The sequence below is a fragment of the Schistocerca americana genome, chromosome 10 (assembly GCF_021461395.2).
Source record: "Schistocerca americana isolate TAMUIC-IGC-003095 chromosome 10, iqSchAmer2.1, whole genome shotgun sequence".
Taxonomy (NCBI): domain Eukaryota; kingdom Metazoa; phylum Arthropoda; class Insecta; order Orthoptera; family Acrididae; genus Schistocerca; species Schistocerca americana.
The window spans coordinates 169,057,089-169,079,182 of NC_060128.1; the positions used below are offsets into that span (position 1 = coordinate 169,057,089).

General features: G+C 47.3%; 1 protein-coding gene and 1 non-coding gene across 2 annotated transcripts in view; one reads left to right on the top strand and one right to left on the bottom strand.

The window, feature by feature from the left end:
* LOC124552531 (carbonic anhydrase 2-like) overlaps nucleotides 1-22,094 on the top strand; it is a 208,014-nt gene that overhangs the window by 80,446 nt on the left and 105,474 nt on the right. The window lies entirely within an intron of this gene.
* On the bottom strand, nucleotides 9,967-10,039 carry Trnas-cga. Its single transcript has one exon. It is a non-coding gene; the product is annotated as a tRNA-Ser (tRNA).

Genomic DNA, 22,094 nt, shown 5'->3' on the forward strand with positions numbered 1-22,094 from the left:
ATGCTTCCGAATTTTTTATTCTGCCCTCAACGTCGGTTCAGGTTAGGGCTATTGATAAAATATCAATATATCAATTCTTTCCCCAAAAAATATTGATATATATCGTCGATGAATTTCAAATAACGTATCGATATAACGATATCGAAATGGCCATAGCGACAGCCGATATTTTTTGCTTTATATCACATTTATTTCACAATTTTCTATAAACATTTGAAGTTGTTCTTTTGAAGCTATAGTAGAACATAAATTTCAGATTCACTGTGTGAAGGAGTCTTACGACTTTTTGAGCTTTCATCGCGTCCGGTCTTCCTTTTTCACTGTGTGAAGCACTACAAGGTGAGTCAGCAACAGAAGTAAATCGGGCACATTACCAACGACTATGGCACGAGGGAATGGTAGGACATGAGATATGAGGAACATTACCAGCCTCTAGGAGGAAATCATGCATACTGTTACTGTGGCTGCATGGTACAGCCCGTAACATACCGCACTCTGTAACAAAGTAGGCCTGTGATAGTATAAATGGTCTCTAGCATTGAAACATGCCTTTCGGGACATAAGGTCATTAGACCTTTTTTGTTCCTTAGCCTCTCATCGATCAATCCCTAAAGATGTACATGGTGGAAAAAGTCTCCCTGTATAGTAGGCCCTAAGTGTCTTAATTTCCAAAGAAGTACTGCAACCTACTCGTACATCCTTCTGAACCTGCTTACTTTATTCGTCTCTTGGTCTCCCTCTACGATTTTTAGCGTACTCGCTTGCCTACAGTACTAAAATGATGATCTCTTTATGTCTTACAATGAGTCCTATCAACCGATCCTTTCCTTTAATCAAGTTACGCCACAAATTTCCTTTCTCCACAACTCTATTCAGTACCACTTATTGCTTACATGATCTACCAAAGCAATCTTCAGCATCTTTTTGTAGCAATATAGTTCTCACAATTCAAAAGCTTCTATTTTCTGCTTGTTTGAACTACATGTAGCTCACGTTTCACTTCGGTTAAAGGCTGCACTCAATAAAAATACCTTCGCAAAAGAATTCCTAACACTAAAATTTATATCATATGTTCCTCTTTCTGAGAAATGCTTTTCGAGCTGTTGCCAGTCTGCATTTTTTATGTTCTCTACTTCGACAATGGTCAGTTATTTTGCTTTCCAAATAGGATACCTCATCTGCTATCAGCTGAATCAGCTTCCATTAGACTTGCTTTACTTATGTTGATGTTCATCTCATTACCTAGTTCACTTCTGTAGACACAATCGATTCCGCTCAACTGTTCTTCCCACGTCCTTTGCTGTCTGTGAATTTCCATGTTATTGTCAAATGACGAAGTTTTTATTTCTTCTAACTGAACGTTGATTCCCTATCTCCTTCCTTTACTGCTTGCTGAAAGTAATAACAATGCGGATAGACTGCAATCCTCTCTCACTCCCTTTTCAGTGAATGTGTCATCCGCTTGGAGATCTAAAACTACTGTCTCGTTCCCATACAAGTCGCAGATAGATTTTCGCTCTCTGTATTTTACCCCTGCTACGTTTAGAATTTCGAAGCATATTGTCAAGTCAGTACTGTCAAAAGCTTCCTCTAAATCTATTAAATAGTCTAAGAGTAATTTTGCCTTTCTTCAAGTCAGTCTTCCAGATGTTGTGCCTGTAGCTTCTGAAGACTCTGTTGCCCCTCTTCATGAAGCAAATGGTTGTCTGGCGTCTCCCAACAAGCAGCACACAGGAAGCATATTCTTCACTTCTTGGTCCTCGAGTCCGTGGTATCTTCACAATTATTAAAGATACTTGAAATCCGTCTTTGCAGTTACTAAAAACGCTATTTATATTACCATACGCTATTAATTTCACTCGTTTAAGACAGTATTTTGGTCTGATTTCATCTTGCACCTAAAAGTGTCGCCTTATTGTACATTTTCCAGGTACTGATCATAAGCCTAATTCCACGTTGTCTTGCTGCACTGCACATTTTATTGGCGCGAAATATGACAAAAGGTTGCACCACTAATGTTTATTTAAAGTTCCCTGCTAACATGTGTCTGTAAAATAAAGATTGGCGTTGAAACATTGCTTTCGTATGTACGTGAAGAAAATACGCAAATCGTCGTGAAAACAGCAATGTCAAACGGAGGAATACCTGAAACATGTGCAAGCAAGCAACACTTCCAGACGCATGAGGAAAAGACTGTCGCTGGCGATGTCTTAAACGATTTAAACAAAACACGTACATTAAAATAAACACCCCTTTTTATGTATCTTCAGTAAATACAAGAATCAGACTAGCACGGACAAAGGCAGCGTTCCTAGCCAAGAGAAGTCAAAGATAAGAGTGCATTTGAGGAGGGAATCTATGAGAATGTTACGTTTGGAGAGCAACGTTGTATGATAGTGAAACATGGGCTGTGGGAAAACCGGAAGAGGCGTGTTTTAGAGATGGTGGTATAATCTATATATTGTGCCTCTAGTTTTCATGAAAGGACACAAAACCATTTTGTTCTTTCCAAAATAAAGAAAATCATTACTGAATGTGATGATGGAAATTTAATTAACGCCTTCTACAGTGAAATGTACACTTTTTACGCTATTATTAGAGTAAGATGTACAAATATGGAATAGGGGTAGTAATATGGAATACTATGATTTCCCGCCTTGTAAATACTCTACTTTGGTTAGCTGCTTAAAAACTACGTTCAGCAATTGTAGACTGCTTTGCAATGCATTCGTATTACAGTTGGCAGCCATTGCGGGTGAGTGAAGTCATTTCAAGTAATTTACTAGGAGGCATAACTGTTGAGTTAGAGCTGTCGGGCTGGGCTAGTACCTGGACGGGTGACCATCCGGTCTGCCGAGCCCTGTTGGCAAGCAGGGTACACTCAGCCCTTGTGAGGCAAACTGAGGAGCTACTTGATTGAGAAGTAACGGCTCCGGTCTCGTAAACTGACATACGGCCGGGAGTGCGGTGTGCTGACCACATGTCCCCGCCTTGAGGAGTGCTTGCTCAGTGCTATGAATCAGTGTAGAGGACAAAACGTCCCCATGGGTGATTTCACATTGAAGAAAAAACTTTTTGTTCAGTCTCTCTGGATTGAAGGATCTCCGATAAGTGAGGGGTGGCTCTCAAACTTAAAAAAAAAGTCACGCCATGGCGTTAAAAAAATGTGCGAAGAGAGTGTGAACAGTTACCTTTCTACTGAAGGGATTCATAAATCAAAACAACTTATCAATTGCCACGACCCACGCAACGTATTCAAGGGAGACGAAGCGATATGCCGGTTCGTCTGCCTTGAATATATACCAGTCACGAATACCTTGCCTCTATACACCAAGAAGAAATCTAGATGATAAACGGGATTCATTGGACAAATATATTAAACTAGAACTGACATGTAATTACATTTTCACACAATTTGGGTGCATAGATCCTGAGAAATCAGTATCCAGAACAACCATCTCTGGCCGTAATAACGGTCTTGATACGCCTGGGCATTCAGCCAAACAGAGCTTGGATGGCGTGTACAGGTACAGCTGCCGTGCAGATTCAACACGATACCACAGTTCATCAAGAGTAGTGACAGGCGTATTGTGACGAACCAGTTGCTCCGCCATCATTGACCAGAGGCTTTCAATTGGTGAGAGATCTGGAGAATGTGCTGGCCAGGCCAGCAGTCGAACATTTTCTGTATCCAGAAAGGCCTGAACAGGATCTGCAACATGCGGTCGTGCATTATCTTGCTGAAATGTAGGGTTTCGCAGGGACCGAGTGAAGGGTAGAGCCACGGGTTGTAACACATCTGAAATGTAACGTCCACTGTTCAAAGTGCCGTCAATGCGAACAAGAGGTGACCGAGACGTATAACCAATGGCACCCCACACCATCACGCGGGGTGATACGCCATTATGGCGATGTCGAATACACGCTTCCAATGTGCGATCACCGCGATGTCGCCAAACACGGATGCGACCATCATGATGCTGTAAACAGAACCTGGATTCATCCGAAACAATGACGTTCTGCCATTCGTGCACCCAGGTTAGTCGTTGAGTACACCATCGCAGGCGCTGCTGTCTGTGATGCAGCGTCAAGGGGAACCGCAGCCATGGTCTCCGAGCTGATAGTTCATGCTGCTGCAAACGTCGTCGAACTGTTCGTGCAGATGGTTGTTGTCTTGCAAACGTCTCCATCTGTTGACTCAGGGATCGGGACGTGGCTGCACGATCCGTTACAGCCATGCGGATAAGATGCCTGTCATCTCGACTGCTAGTGATTTGAGGCCATTGGGATCCAGCACGGCGTTCCGTATTACCCTCCTGAACCCACCGATTCCATATTCTGCTAACAGTCATTGGATCTCGACCAACGCGAGCAACAATGTTGCGATACGATAAACCGCAATCGCGATAGGCTGCAATTCGACCTTTATCAAAGTCGGAAACGTGATGGTACGCATTTCTCCTCCTTACACGAGGCATCACAACAACGTTTCACCAGGCAACGCCGGTCAACTGCTGCTTGTGTATGAGAAATCGGAAACTTTCCTCATGTCAGCACGTTGTAGGTGTCGCCACCGGCGCCAACCTTGTGTGAATGCTCTGAAAAAGCTAATCATTTGCATATCACAGCATCTTCTTCCTGTCGGTTAAATTTCGCGTCTGTAGGACGTCACCTTCGTGGTGTAGCAATTTTAATGGCCAGTAGTGTATATACCGGTTCGCCTTATATTTCTGATCGTACCCTAGTCTTCAAAGAAAAAAAGTACCGTGGAGGAAAGTCGAGCAAGAGCAAAACAACTGCCCTTCACGCCTGTAACACAGACGGCTCACAAGATGTGACACCACTCATAGTAGGGAAATCTGCGAAACCATGCAGTTTGAAAGGAATAAAATTATCTGATTTTTTTTAAAATTTTAATAAGCCTGCGACTGTGAAAATACTGAGTTTGTTTCTGCTGCCAGTCACGATTTTCTTTTATTCGTAATTTACACGACACATTACGGAAAATGATTCCCATATTCAAGAGCATATTACTTTGTACTATGCCATTTTTATGTAATGTTTCCGAGGTCTACATCTACATCTACATCTACATCTACATTTATACTCCGCAAGCCACCCAACCGTGTGTGGCGGAGGGCACTTTACGTGCCACTGTCATTACCTCCCTTTCCTGTTACAGTCGCGTATGGTTCGAAGGCAGAACGACTGCCGGAAAGCATCAGTGCGCGCTCGAATCTCTCTAATTTTACATTCGTGATCTCCTCGGGAGGTATAAGTAGGGGGGAGCAATATATTCGATACCTCATCCAGAAACGCACCCTCTCGAAACCTGGCGAGCAAGCTACACCGCGATGCAGAGCGCCTCCCTTGCAGAGTCTGCCACTCGAGTTTGCTAAACATCTCCGTAACGCTATCGCGCTTACCAAATAACCCCGTGACGAAACGCGCCGCTCTTCTTTGGATCTTCTCTATCTCCTCTGTCAACCCGACCTGGTACGGATCCCACACTGATGAGCAATACTCAAGTATAGGCCGAACGAGTGTTTTGTAAGCCACCTCCTTTGTTGATGGACTGCATTTTCTAAGGACTCTCGCAATGAATCTCAACTGGTACCCGCCTTACCAACAATTAATTTTATACGATCGTTCCACTTCAAATCTTTCCGTAATCGTATTCCCAGATATTTTATAGAAGTAACTGTTACCAGTGTTTGTTCCGCTATCGTATAATCGTACAATGAAGGATCCTTCTTTCTATGTATTCGCAATGCATTACATTTGTCTATGTTAAGGGTCAGTTTCCACTCCCTGCACCAAGTGCCTATCCGCTGCAGATCTTCCTGCATTTCGCTACAATTTTCTAATGCTGCAACTTCTCTGTATACTACAGCATCATCCGCGAAAAGCCGCATGGAACTTCCGACACTATCTACTAGGTCATTTATATTTATTGTGAAAAGCAATGGTCCCATAACACTCCCCTGTGGCACGCCATAGATTACTTTAACGTCTGTAGACGTCTCTCCATTGATAACAACATGCTGTGTTCTGTTTGCTAAAAACTCTTCAATCAGCCACTCAGCTGGTCCGATATTCCGTAGGCTCTTACTTTGTTTATCAGGCGACAGTGCGGAACTGTATCGAACGCCTTCCGGAAGTCAAGGAAAATAGCATCTACCTGGGAGCCTGTATCTAATATTTTCTGGGTCTCATGAACAAATAAAGCGAGTTGGGTCTCACACGATCGCTGTTTTCGGAATCCATGTTGATTCCTACAGAGTAGATTCTGGGTTTCCAGAAATGACATGATACGCGAGCAAAAAACATGTTCTAACATTCTACAACAGATCGATGTCAGAGATATAGGTCTATAGTTTTGCGCATCTGCTCGACGATCCTTCTTGAAAACTGGAACTACCTGTGCTCTTTTCCAATCATTTGGAACCTTGTGAGGTTCTGCTTTGTTCGGCTGATTTTAAGTTTCTTTGTGGTCCATTTGTGCAGGGTCTCGCACATGTTGAACATTACTCACAACTTTCAGTACACAGTACACACGGAGACTGTGTACGCAGGTGAATAAGGTCCCATACAGGGTCGAGACACGGCGCCGCACGCGTTACGAAATTTCCGATCCAGCCACGCCGCTGGCCCTCGGACCGCCCTGCAGTGAGTTTCACCAACACCGACTCAAAGGAAGGCCTCGGCGCTTGTTGGTGACGTCACGTCAGCTTGGCACTGCGAACGCCAGGTCTGTTTTAGGCAGAAACGCCTGGGCGTGCTTATCACTATAGATCTCTTATTTTTGGACAAAATGTTTGGTATTGTTTTGGATTTTGCAGTTTTATTTAGATGAAAGTTCGTAAAGCTACAAATGAAGATCATAGTTCTGTATTACTGAATCCTGTCGAAACAAACGTAGATCAATATGAGAAAATGCTTTGCCCCATTGCAAGCTTCGGAAATTTTACATTCATTAACTATAGTTACTTGATCCATTTTGTTATCGAAACTTTCCCCAACCCCCTTACAATGAACTCGTTTCTTTTATTTATTTATTTTCGTTTGACATCGTCACTGGAAATGTGAACTAATTTACATGTGTAAATGTCCAACTGTTGCCAGTCATTAGATTACAGTCGTTTTCAACGAAAGGAATTCTAAACAGGAAACAAAATAGCTTCATACATCGAAAATACTGCTGAGCTTAAACTTTTTTAGACATGCACATTAGAAAAGGTAAATATTCCCCTCTTGCAACTGAAAGGAGTAACTTTATAACATAAAAAAATTTTATTTGATAAAACAAGTATCTCTCTTTTGCCTCTTCTCCTGTCCCCCACCCCCTCCCCCAACGTGTACAATCGCAAGATATTTCATTAACATTCAGTGCTCCTCACCCCATAGTCAACCAAGATACCTATAGAAGGGCACCAATATGTTCACAGTTTCTTGTAAAAGCAACCCAGTACAAACGTAACTTCCTCAGATTTACAAATAAGGTAAAGAAGCACGAATTCTGTTGCTGCTGGACCATGAAGTTGTTTTAGTGTGTCAATCGTTGAAACAGGTGGAAATTTACGGTCAGGAGTACACTATTTGTTAAGAAGTGCAATGAATTGCACAAGTAATTGATTGCAGAAATCTCTCAGAACAATGTGTGTTGGTCAACTACCGCCAATAGTTTCACATTCTCCTGTGTCAGGGAGGGAGACACCACCACTATGAGTATGCCTGCAACAGACCTGGTGTTCGCCGTGCCTAGCTGACGTGACGTCACCAACAAGCGCCGAGGCCTTCCTCTGAGTCGGTGTTGGTTCCACTAAGCTACCCGGCTGACCGCACTGGCCGGCACACGCGCTGCCCAGTGCAACGGGCGACATCGTTCGCGTGCCGTCTGCAGACCCTAAATAAAGAACTACACCAGCCGCGCGGGCAACAAAGCCATCTCCCGTGACTCACTCCCAGCCTGCCCGCACAAAGTATCGAGCTTTTTCCTTTTTTTTTCCCAAGGTCTCGGACAGCATTGCCCGGTGGCGGGCAGTTTATCTGGGACCATCATCAGAGTGCGTGACGCCGGGGAATTGTGTGCTCACTGCTGGCCATTAAAACTGCAGCGCCGGTTAAGATAGCGACTGATCGAAGTTTTACTTACTGTGCATACACAGTAAAGTTCAAAGAATACGCGATATAATTCGCAAGTGTTTTTGTAATATAACGCAGTGTGAACTCCGTCCACAGATCCTGGACGGTACCGACCGACCGCCGCGTCATCCTTCGCCCATGACGTCATTGGATGCGATAGGGAAGGGCGTGGCGTCAACACACCGCTCTCCCGAACGATGTCAGTTTTCGCGACTAGGACCCGCCGCTAACACTCGGTCAAGTAGCTCCTCGATTACCATCACGAATAGGGTTCAAATGGCTCTAAGCACTATGGGACCTAACATCTGAGGTCATCAGTCCCCTAGACTTAGAACTACTTAAACCTAACTAACCTAAGGACATCACACACGTCCATGCCCGAGGCAGGATTCGAACCTGCGACAGTAGCAGCAGCGCGGTTCCGGACTGAAGCGCCTAGAGCCTCTCGGCCACAGCGGCCGGCTCACGAGTAGGGTCCAGAGCTGTTGATAAAATATCGATATCGGCGATTTTTTTCCCCGATCAAAATGGCATTACCGAGTGCCGATATTTTTATTTTACATTATATTTTTTTCACAATTTTCGGCACATATGTGAATCTGTTCTTTTCAAATTGTAGTAGAAAATAATTTTATCTTCGCTGTGTGAAGAGATCGTACTATTTTTTGAGATTCCATCAGTTCAATCTTTCTCTTTGACTGTGGGAAGCAAGTGCTGTATGTGGCATAAAAGAAGAATTCCGATTGCGCTGCGGGCGGGGGGGGGGGGGGGGGGGGGAGGGGGCTTGGCGTGTGTGAATGGAATAACGAGATTCCGATGTGAAGAAACAGCGCACTAGTTGCGTTAGAAAACTATATTTAACTCAACTAGCTTGCTATTCCTTCACATCCGGCTGACTTTGGCAATTCCAGAAGGACAATGCGATCCCCCAAAAGTCCAGAATTGCTGCAGAGTGCCTCCAGGAACACTCTTCCGAGTGTAAACACTTCCGCTGACCACCAAGCTCCCTAGACATGAACATTATTGAGCACATTTGAGATGCCTTGCAACTTTGTCCACCCCCTCGTACTCTTAAGGATTTATGGACAGCCCTGCAGGCTTCATGGCGTCATTTCCCTCCAGTACTACTTCAGACATTAATCGAGCCCACTCCACGTCGTGATGCGGCACTTCTTCTTGCTCGCATGCGTCCTACACAATATGAGGCAGGTGTACCAGTTTCTGTGGCTCTTCAGACATGTAGGAAGACTGCAGGTTAAAGCGTACCAGGTGTCATAGGCTACAGAGAATTCGCAAGGACACCTATAAACTGCAGTTACGACCTGCTGTGCGAAGAACAGCTGTAAAACACGATAACATTTACTGCTTCGTATGGTCGAAGAATTTTTATACGCTGCTCGATTAAGAGTACCAACCCTCTGCGGGTGGTTAAACAGTTGTTTCGCATTTTATGTCCATGTGTGTAGTTTAATGCACTCACGTCCGTCGACCTAGGGGTGTCTTATTGCTACGGCAATCTTCCTTCTATGTTTGTAGGAAGTGATACGTATGCTAAGTTTAGTACAGCTGCTTGAGACGTTATAGAAGTCAGCTGATAATGTTGTATACAGGGTGTTCGGAAATTCCCGTTACAAACTTCTAGGACTTGTAGAGGGAAGGGGGTACATAATATATTGGATAGGAACCCTTGTCCGGAAACGTACTGTTTCTCTTCTATTACGTTTTAATTCATATGATTAAGTCATCCATTTTTAGAATGAGATTTTCATTCTTCAGCGGAGTGTGCGGTGATATGAAACTTCCTGGCAGATTAAAACTGTGTGCCCGACCGAGACTCGAACTCGGGACCTTTGCCTTTCGAAGGCAATTGCTCTACCAACTGAGCTACCCATGCACGACTCACGCCCCGTCCTCACAGCTTTACATCTGCCAATATCTCGTCTCCTACCTTCCAAACTTTACAGAAGCTCTCCTGCGAACCTTGCAGAACCTGCACTCCTGAAAGAAAGGATACTGCGGAGACATGGCTTTGCCACAGCCTGCAAGATGTTTCCTGAATGAGATTTTCACTCTGCAGAGGAGTGTGCGCTGATATCTACCAGTGGTAGAGCATTTGCCCGCGAAATGCAAAGGTCCCGAATTCGAGTCTCGGTCCGGCACACAGTTTTAATCTGCCAGGAAGTTTGATCCATTTTTGCTTGAAGAACAATTAGACGCGACGCTGTACAGTTATTAGGTAACAATTCGAAAGGAAACGTAACGAAATGTTCATTTATCAATAAAGCACATTTGTTTGTGTTAACAGTGAAACGTCAGGTGTTTACCTTATTCCAAGACAAAAAAGAACCCGGCACCCTGTACGTACAGAACAGGACTGATGCGTTGGCGACCACCAGTGTTGTAACAAGCACTGTACCTACGGAGCATGTTCTGGTACAGACTCTCCATCCCACCTTGTGTCTTCAGTTTCTAGTTCAGCGACAGAACTCGTGCCAGCAGATCTTCCTCTGTCTCTACCGGAGTCTCGTCGTGTTGTGGCACTTCTGCACGCTCGCGGGGGCCCTACACGATATTAGGCAGGTGTACCAGTTTGTTTGGCCCTTCAGTGTAGTACACACCATGCTAGTCTGACGTTTGCCGCATCCACAGTGTTGAAAGTTTACCGTCGAGCGGCGTGTTTCCATGTAACTGCGTTTCGGCGCCTGGCATTCGCCCATCTTGCTATCGGCGCACGTACCGTCTGCCAGTGGGCTCACGTGCTACCGCCCACCTGTTGTCGCACTGGTACCGCTGCAGGCTGATCGCGCTGCACTACGCGTCCGCGGAATTCGCCTCGCTCCCGGTTATTCTGAGGAGAGCGCCTTCGTGTTCGGCCTTAATGCAGTTTCCCCGCAGTCAGCCAGCGGCGAAAACAGCTCCCTGTGTGTCTATTTCAGAAAGAGTGTGGCGGTACTTGAAGAACGTCCTCTAGCAAACGTCTTTCAGCTGCACGTCCGCATTCATTCGCAAAGTTCGCCACGCTCCAAACTTTTAAAACGAGAACTTGTTTTGCTGCAACACTGCGGAGTGGCCCCTCTTATAAACTTAAAAGACGTAGACGTTACTACGAGCAACGATCAATAACTAATGGATGATATCTCCGACAGGTTTGCTTGAAAAAATGAAGAATATGTTCTGGCACGTTGTAGAATATTCCCGCTTAGCCCCTGTAGTTTCATGATGTTCCGATAGGCGGCGTCGCTATGTGTAGCCTTCAAAATGCGAATATACGCTACTGGCCATTAAAATTGCTACACCACGAAGTTGACGTGTTACAGACGTGAAATTTAACCGACAGGAAGAATATGCTGTGATATGCAAATGATTAGCTTTTCAGAGCATTCACACAAGGTTGGCGCCGGTGGCGACACCTACAACGTGCTGACATGAGGAAAGTTTCCAACCGATTTCTCATACACAAACAGCAGTTGACCGGCGTTGCCTGGTGAAACGTTGTTGTGATGCCTCGTGTAAGGAGGAGACATGCGTACCATGACGTTACCGACTTTGATAAAGGTCGGATTCTAGCCTATCGCGATTGCGGTTTATCGTATCGCGACACTGCTGCTCGCGTTGGTCGAGATCCAATGACTGATATGGAATCGGTGGGTTCAGGAGGGTAATACGGAACGCCGTGCTGGATCCCAACGGCCTCGTATCACTAGCAGTCGAGATGACAGGCATCTTATCCGCATTGTCGTCGTAACTGCCGTCTGTGTCACGTCTGCTGTGCAGCGAGCTACCTTAATTTATTAACTGTATTTTTCCTACTTGTCACTTCTTCTTCCGAGTGTTTTTACTTTTAGGAAGCTTTAATTGTCGAGTGCTAGTAATAGTGTTCCATAGATTTCGTGTTTGTTTTGAATACAGTCAGAGAGAGTCCCTTTATTCAGCCACAGTGCCAGTAGTGCTAGTGTTTGTTTTCAATACAGTCCAGAGACAGATAGTGCTATTTTCATTGTTTTGTACAAGAAGTGGCTAGTAACCACAGTTTAGTCAACTATCAGCCGCCTTTAGTGAATTAGCAGTCTAGTTAAAAGTTGATTAACTCTCTACAGTAAATTGATTTCTTAGCATGGATAGGATGTGTGACTGCTGTGTACGGACGCAGGAGGAGCTGGCCACTGTTCGCGAACAGCTGAACATGTTGATGGCCGCGGTCATCCGTCTTCAGGCTGCTACCTCGGAGTGTAGCGGCAGTGGGGAGACTGGTGCGTCGCATGGTACACCCCAGGTGTTAAATGCTTCACCCACTGTCCCTGCTGTCGAGACATCTTCGCGGGTACCGTGCGCGGTTGGGCCACCCTCTCCCCAAGGGGAGTGGCGGGTTCAAACGGCGTTCGCGGCGCACGAGGCGGAGGGTCAATGTGGAGGCTGGCCGTGTGGCATTGCCTGCTCTGCCTGTGAGTGGACATGTGGCCGCTCCTTCAGCAAGGTCCGAGAGCAGGCACACGGGGGGAGGGGTTTATTAGTTATTAGGAGCTCCAACGGTAGGCGGGTGATGGAGCCCCTTAGGGAAATAGCGGGAAGATCGGGGAAGAAGGCCAGTGTTCACTCTGTCTGCTTGCCGGGGGGTCTCATCTGAGACGTGGAGGAGGCCCTGCCGGCGGTTATAGAGAGCACTGGGTGCACCCGACTGCAAATTGTTGCTCGTGTCGGCACCAATGACTCCTGCCGTCTGGGTTCAGAGGTCATCCTCAGTTCGTACAGGTGGTTGGCTGAATTGGTGAAGGCGGAAAGCTTCGCTCGCAAGGTGCGATCAGAGCTAACTATTTGTAGTATCGTTCCCAGAACCGATCGCGGTCCTCTGGTTTGGAGCCGAGTGGAAGGCTTAAACCAGAGGCTCAGCGATTCTACGGAGATCTGGGGTGCAAATTTCTCGACCTCCGCTATCGGGTGGAGAAATGTAAGTTCGCCCTGAATAGGTTAGGCGTACACGCAGGAAGCGGCTACAAGGGTAGCGGAGTACGTGTGGAGTGCACATGTGGGATTTTTTAGGTTAGAGAATTCCCTCCCTAGGCCCGACAAGACGCCTCCTGAGACGCAGCAAGGTAGGAGTAGGCAAAATGCAACAGGGAATAACAATATTAATGTGCTAATAGTAAACTGCAGGAGCGTCTATAGAAATGTCCCAGAACTGCTCTCATTAATAAACGGTCGCAATGCCCACATAGTACTAGGGACAGAAAGTTGGCTGAAACCAGATGTAAACAGTAATGAAATTCTAAACTCAGATTAGAATGTATACCGCAGAGACAGGCTGGACAGTGAAGGGGGAGGCGTGTTTGTAGCGGTAAAAAGTGGTATAGTATCGAAGGAAATTGACGGAGATCCGAAGTGTCAAATAATTTGGGTGAAGGTCACGGTTAAAGCAGGCTCAAACATGGTAATTGGATGTCTCTATAGGTCCCCTGACTCAGCAGCTGTTGTAGCAGAGCACCTGAAGGAAAATTTGGAAAATTTTTGGAGTAGATTTCCCCACCATGTTATAGTTCTGGGTGGAGATTTTAATTTGCCTGATATAGACTGGGAGACTCAAACGTTCATAACGGGTGGCAGGGACAAAGAATCCAGTGAAATTTTTTTTAAGTGCATTATCTGAAAACTACCTTGAGCAGTTAAACAGAGAACCGACTCGTGGCGATAACATATTAGACCTTCTGGTGACAATCAGACACGAACTATTTGAAACAGTTAACGCAGAACAGGGAATTAGCGATCATAAAGCGGTTACTGCATCGATGATTTCAGACGTAAATAGAAATATTAGAAAAGCTAGGAAGATTTTTCTGTTTAGCAAAAGTGACGAAAAGCAGATTTCAGAGTACTTGACGGCTCAACACAAAAGTTTTAGATAGTGTTGACGGTTAGTGGACAAGGTTCAAAACCATCGTACAATATGCATTAGATGAGTATGTGCCAAGCAAGATCGTAAGAGATGGAAAAGAGCCACCGTGGTACAACAACCGAGTTAGAAAACTGCTGCGGAAGCAAAGGGAACTTCACAGCAAACATAAATATAGCCACAGCCGTGCAGACAAACAAAAATTACGCGAAGCGAAATGTAGTGTGAGGAAGGCTATGTGAGAGGCGTTCAATGAATTCGAAAGTAAAGTTCTCGGCAGAAAATCCTAAGAAATTTTGCTCTTATGTCAAAGCGGTAGGTGGATCAAAACAAAATGTCCAGACACTCTGTGACCAAAATGGTACTGAAACAGAGGATGACAGATTAAAGGCCAAAATACTAAATGTTTGTTTCCAAAGCTGTTTCACAGAGAAAGACTGCACTGTAGTTCCCTCTCTAGATTGTCGCACAGATGACAAAATGGTAGACATCGAAATAGACGACAGAGGGATAGAGAAACAATTAAGATCGCTCAAAAGAGGAAAGGCCGCTGGACCTGATGGGATACCAGTTCGATTTTACACAGAGTACGCGAGGGAACTTGCCCCCCTTCTTGCAGCGGTGTACCGTAGTTCTCTAGAAGAGCGTAGCGTTCCAAAGGATTGGAAAAGGACACAGGTCATCCCCGTTTTCAAGAAGGGACGTCGAACAGTTGTGCAGAACCATAGACCTGTATCTCTAACGTCGATCAGCTGTAGAATTTTGGAACACGTATTATGTTCTAGTATAATGACTTTGCTGGAGACTAGAAATCTACTCTGTAGGAATCAGCATGGGTTTCGAAAAAGACGATCGTGTGAAACCCAGCTCGCGCTATTCGTCCACGAGACTCAGAGGGCCATAGACATGGGTTCCCAGGTAGATGCTGTGTTTCTTGACTTTCGCAAGGCGTTCGATACAGTTCCCCACAGTCATTTAATGAACAAAGTAAGAGCATATGGACTATCAGACCAATTGTGTGATTGGATTGAAGAGTTCCTAGATAACAGAACGCAGCATGTCATTCTCAATGGAGAGAAGTCTTCCGAAGTAAGAGTGATTTCAGGTGTGCCGCAGGGCAGTGTCGAAGGACCATTGCTATTCACAATCTACATAAATGACCTTGTGGATGACACCGGAAGTTCACTGAGGCTTCTTGCGGATGATGCTATGGTACATCGAGAGGTTGTAACAATGGTAAATTGTACTGAAATGCAGGAGGATCTGCAGCGAATTGACGCATGGTGCAGGGAATGGCTATTGTATCTCAATGTAGAGAAGTGTAATGTGCTGCGAATACATAGAAAGAAAGATCCTTTATCATTTAGCTACAATATAGCAGGTCAGCAACTGGGAGCAGTTAATTCCATAAATTATCTGGGAGTAGGCATTAGGAATGATCAAATAAAGTTGATCATCGGTAAAGCAGACGCCAGACTGAGATTCATTGGAAGAATCCTAAGGAAATGCAATCCGAAAACAAAGGAAGTAGGTTACAGTACACTTGTTCGCCCACTGCTTGAATATTGCTCACCAGTGTGAGATCCGTACCAGATAGGGTTGATAGAAAGAGAAGATGCAACGGACAGGAGCGCGCTTCGTTACAGGATCATTAGGTAATCGCGAAAGCGTTACGGAGATGATGGATAAACTCCAGTGGAAGACTCTGCAGGAGAGACGCTCAGTAGCTCGGTACGGGCTTTTGTTGAAGTTTCGAGAACATACCTTCACCGAGGAATCAAGCAGTATATTGCTCCCTCCTACGTATATCTCGCGAAGAGACCATGAGGATAAAATCAGAGAGATTAGAGCCCACACAGAGGCATACCGACAATCCTTCTTTCCAAGAACATTACGAGACTGGAATAGAAGGGATAACCGATAGAGGTACTCAAGGTACCCTCCGCCACACACCGTCAGGTGGCTTGCGGAGTATGGATGTAGATGTTGATGTAGTTGCCTGTAACGGATCGTGCAGCCACGTCTCGATCCTTGAGTCAACAGATGGGGACGTTTGCAAGACAACAACCATCTGCATGAACAGTTCGACGACGTTTGCAGTAGCATGGACTATCAGCTCGGAGACCATGGCTGCGATTACCCTTGACGCTGCATCACAAACAGGAGCGCCTGCGATGGTGTACTCAACGACGAACCTGGGTGCACGAATGGCAAAACGTCATTGTTTCGGATGAATCCAGGTTCTGTTTACAGCTTCATGATGTTGGCATCCGTGTTTGTCGACATCGCGGTGAACGCATATTGGAAGCGTGTATTCATCATCGCCATACTGGCGTGTCACCCGGCGTGATGGTATGGGGCGCCATTGGTTACACGTCTCGGTCACCTCTTGTTCGCATTGACGGCACTTTGAACAGTGGACGCTACATTTCAGATGTGTTACGACCCGTGGCTCTACCCTTCATTCGATCCCTGCGAAACCCTACATTTCGGCAGGATTATGCACGACCGCATGTTGCGGGTCCTGTACAGGCCTTTCTGGATACAGAAAATGTTCGACTGCTGCCCTGGCCAGCACATTCTCCAGATCTCTCAACAACTGAAAACGTCTGGTCAATGGTGGCCGAGCAACTGGCTCGTCACAATACGCGAGTTACTACTCTTGATGATCTGTGGTATTGTGTTGAAGCTGCATGGGCAGCTGTACCTGTACACGCCATTCAAGGTCTGTTTGACTCAATGCCCAGGCGTAACAAGGCCGTTATAACAGAGGTAGTTGTTCTGGGTACTGATTTCTCAGGATCTATGCACCCCAATTGTGTGAAAATGTAATCACATGTCAGTTCCAGTATAATATATTTGTCCAATGAATACCCGTTTATCATCTGCTTCTTGGTGTAGCAGTTTTAATGGGCAGTAGTGTAGTATTGTGAACAAACGGAGATGTTTATTTTTTTCTGTGGAGAACCTATCGGTGGTTAGTTTATGAGTAGCCCTGCCCCCACTTCTAACCTCTGAGAAAGCCGGCCCTACTTTCCATAATACGAAACATGTGAGGTGAGCTGTCAGAAGAGAAACACGCGAGCTGGCGACCCGGCCCGTGACAAGTGGCGTGCTGTGTGAGCGACCTCCGGTGCCTCGCTTTCAGTATGGCGACACCAGACGGTCGTGTCGTGCCTGTCGCCCCCGTTTCTCAAGCGTTCTGTACCTGTTGTCTGCGGGCCGCTTGCAGCAGCGGCCCGGCTCGCTGTGTGCCGGCTCCCTGTGGCGTGTGGACGTTCCGGTCTGAGCCTGCGGTCCGGCGGTGTCCACACTCCGCTCCTACCTGCCCGTGCTTGCCTGCTAGCCGGGCAGCGCAGCTTCCGCAAGTCATCAGCAGAACGGGCAGGCTGCTCCAGCCGTTCTGTGCCCAACCCGAGCAGGAAGAGGGGTGTTGCTTGCCTGTCAGCCTTCCCGCTGTGCTATACGCTACGTAGAGGTTTATGTTCTACGCCTTCATTCTACAGTTCTATGAAGGCTTCGGAAGTCGATAAAAGTATCCGAGGATCACAGGACGCCGGCCGCTGTGGCCGAGCGGTTCTAGGCGCTCAGTCTGGAACCGCGCGACCGCTACGGTCGCAGGTTCGAATCCTGCCTGGGGCGTTGATGTGTGTGACGTCTGTAGTTTAGTTAGCTTTAAGTAGTTCTAAGTTCTAGGGGACTGATGACCTCAGAAGTTCAGTCCCATAGTGCTCAGAGCCATTTGAACCATTTTTTCTAGTACTCGGAACGCCCCAATGGGCAGGAGGATCCTTGATTAAAGCGCCCAAATAGTTTGATAGTCGTGTACGGTACAATGCATCGTGGCGGAACGCCTCATGGGTCGTTGTCAGGTGAACCCACAAGTCCAGAATGTTTTCGGGAGCGGCTTGCAAAGTGTAATACAGCACCATGCCCCCTCAGCCAAATGATGGCGGTCGTTCTTGCAGTGGGAACGTAAGTGGTACCTTGGTGTCGGAGTTGGTCCGGCGTGACCCACTCTGGCTGTCGTCGCAACAGGAGCGCTAGCATACGTTGTACAAGATCCCAGCATCTGCCTGTCACAGCACATGTCAGGCGGTGCGCATCCGAATCGGCGACGGCACAGTGCGGACACAAAGGGTCGTCGGTGAGTTGGATGGAATGGAGGCACTTTGCCACGGTTCCTCCGTCGGAGATTCGAGTCCTCCCTCGTGCATGGGTGTGTGTGTGTTGACCTTTTAAGTTGGATTAAGTAGTGTGTAAGTCTAGGGACCTATGACCTCAGCAGTTTGGTCCCATAGGAACTTACCACCACCAAAAGAGCTTCAAACATCTCTAACTTTACAAGTAAATTTGAAAGGTTTCAAATTATGCGTAAAGTTTTTCGAAATACTTTAAGTGCTCTCATTCGCAAATATAGTCTGGGTAATTTCTGCGCCGTGAGCTAACATAACCTCAAAACGTAGGCTCTCAGTTGTTGTTTTGGGGGGCAGAGGCCATCTGTCTCATCCGATTAGGGAAAGACGGGGAAGGAAGTCGGCCGTGCCACTTTCAAAGGAACCATCTCGGCATTAGCCTGGAACAATTTAGGGAAATCACGGAAAACCTAAATCAGGATGGCCGGACGTGGAATTGAACCGTCGTCCTCCCGAGTGCGTAGGCACTGTTTCTAACTTAAATACGTGACACTGTGCGAAACCCTTCACGTAAGATTATGCAACGTAATGAATTGATTATGCGGTCAATAATTATGTGAAATACTGAAAATTATTATTATTATTATTATTATTATTATTATTTTGTTTTTTGTTTTTTTTGTACCCTGAAAGACGTTACGTTTGCAGTATCGTCTCTTCCAGGAGTGGCAGTACGAGATGTAATGGCAGAAGTAAAGCTCATGTCCATTATAATTATCCGGGCTGTTATGCCGTGGTCGGTTGATGAATTTTGTCTCAATTCCCAACGTTTCGTCTCCGACTGCTGGAGACATCTTCAAGGGGGGAAGGCCCAACACACCCACTGGCTCGCTACTCAGTAGCGAGCCAGTGGGTGTGTTGGACCTTCCATCGACCTACGGACCCCCTTGAAGATGTCTCCCGCAGTCGGAGACGAAACGTTGGGAATTGACACAGAATTCGTCAACCCGCCACGGCATAACAGCCCGGATAATTATAATGGACATGATATTACCGGCCGTGAAAGTCTACATTTTAGTAGAAGTAAAGCTGTGAGGGCAGGCCGTCAGCCGTGCTTGGGTGTCTCAGTCCATAAAGCAAATCGCTGCGAAGGCAAAGGTCCCACGTTCGACGCCCGGCCCTGCCACGGAGTTTCGCATCCACTGCACCACTTCGCTGGCCTAGCTCTGATTGCAACCTCGGTTGAGCGACGAAAGCAGTACCGCAGAGGTCAACGGGCGTCACAAATGGCGACCTCGCTAGGCAAATGGCAGCGCGACCGACGTGATTCGGAGCTGGAGTGTGAACGAACGGCCTTCGGCGTCGAGCGCAGCTGTTGCGGCACGGTGAATGGCGCTGGTGTCTGACAAGTGCCTGCGCCGCGCCGCCCGCATTCACTTGTCGCCGAGCCCCGAGAGTCAGGGGATTCCCCCTCCAGGCGCGACAATGCAGGGCGGCCGCGCGGCCCGGAAATGAGTTTCCCCGCACAAAGCCGCCTCTGGGCGGAGCTCCGTTCAGGCCGGACGTCGCCGCCATTTCACCGGAATCCACTATGGAAAAACAAAAAAAACGCCCTCGCGGATTCCTGCAACTATTTTACACAATGCAATTACAAAGTAGAGTGGAGCATCGATCATCCGAATACTGGTCAACCTAAACGTCGGTTAACCGAGAGCATTCCAGTCGGCCCGATTTATACACTCCTGGAAATGGAAAAAGGAACACATTGACACCGGTGTGTCAGACCCACCATACTTGCTCCGGACACTGCGAGAGGGCTGTACAAGCAATGATCACGCGCACGGCACAGCGGACACACCAGGAACCGCGGTGTTGGCCATCGAATGGCGCTAGCTGCGCAGCATTTGTGCACCGCCGCCGTCAGTGTCAGCCAGTTTGCCGTGGCATACGGAGCTCCATCGCAGTCTTTAACACTGGTAGCATGCCGCGACAGCGTGGACGTGAACCGTATGTGCAGTTGACGGACTTTGAGCGAGGGCGTATAGTGGGCATGCGGGAGGCCGGGTGGACGTACCGCCGAATTGCTCAACACGTGGGGCGTGAGGTCTCCACAGTACATCGATGTTGTCGCCAGTGGTCGGCAGAAGGTGCACGTGCCCGTCGACCTGGGACCGGACCGCAGCGACGCACGGATGCACGCCAAGACCGTAGGATGCTACGCGGTGCCGTAGGGGACCGCACCGCCACTTCCCAGCAAATTAGGGACACTGTTGCTCCTGGGGTATCGGCGAGGACCATTCGCAACCGTCTCCATGAAGCTGGGCTACGGTCCCGCACACCGTTAGGCCGTCTTCCGCTCACGCCCCAACATCGTGCAGCCCGCCTCCAGTGGTGTCGCGACAGGCGTGAATGGAGGAACGAATGGAGACGTGTCGTCTTCAGCGATGAGAGTCGCTTCTGCCTTGGTGCCAATGATGGTCGTATGCGTGTTTGGCGCCGTGCAGGTGAGCGCCACAATCAGGACTGCATACGACCGAGGCACACAGGGCCAACACCCGGCATCATGGTGTGGGGAGCGATCTCCTACACTGGCCGTACACCACTGGTGATCGTCGAGGGGACACTGAATAGTGCACGGTACATCCAAACCGTCATCGAACCCATCGTTCTACCATTCCTGGACCGGCAAGGGAACTTGCTGTTCCAACAGGACAATGCACGTCCGCATGTATCCCGTGCCACCCAACGTGCTCTAGAAGGTGTGAGTCAACTACCCTGGCCAGCAAGATCTCCGGATCTGTCCCCCATTGAGCATGTTTGGGACTGGATGAAGCGTCGTCTCACGCGGTCTGCACGTCCAACACGAACGCTGGTCCAACTGAGGCGCCAGGTGGAAATGGCATGGCAAGCCGTTCCACAGGACTACATCCAGCATCTCTACGATCGTCTCCATGGGAGAATAGCAGCCTGCATTGCTGCGAAAGGTGGATATACACTGTACTAGTGCCGACATTGTGCATGCTCTGTTGCCTGTGTCTATGTGCCTGTGGTTCTGTCAGTGTGATCATGTGATGTATCTGACCCCAGGAATGTGTCAATAAAGTTTCCCCTTCCTGGGACAATGAATTCACCGTGTTCTTATTTCAATTTCCAGGAGTGTATTTCGGTGCACGATGCGTCGTGTTAAAAGTTCTGCTGGCACTGCGCTGACCAGTTCTGTGCTTATCCCCTCTCTGCCAACAAGGTATAAGAAGCATTCAAATGAAATGGTTCAAAATGGCTCTGTGCACTATGCGACTTAACATCTGAGGTCATCAGACTTCGAACTAATTAAACCTAACTAACCTAAGGACCTCACACACATCCATACCTGAGGCAGGATTCGAACCTGCGACCGAAGCAGCAGCGCGGTCCCAGACTGAGACGCCTAGAACCGCTCGGCCACAACGTCCGGCATTCAAATGAAACCTGGTCACTAGTGTAAAGTAACGGTAACGATTTTGCTAACTCAAAAATGTAGTTATACGCAGTACACATATTCAAAAATAGGTGCCAGAAACGTTGGCATATTTATCCCATTGCGACACTAGCTGGTCGATTTCATCCTTGAAGAAGCTATTAGGCTGCTGTCGGATCCAGGCCTGGACCCAGTCACACATCTCGTGGTCCAAACATATGAAAGTCACACAGTGAAAGGTTGGGGCTCTACGGTGGATGTTCCGGCGTTCTCACAGAAATTGCTGCAATGTCGTCTTTACCGCATTGGCCATGTATGGGTGGGCATTACCATGCAGGAGGATAACCCCATTGGACAACATGGGACAACATGCCTCGGCGTTTCGACTTGAAAGCTCATCTAAGGTTCTGTAAAATAAAAACTTTGAACATAGCTGCTAAGGTTCAGTGACCGTGTCAGAATTATACAGGGT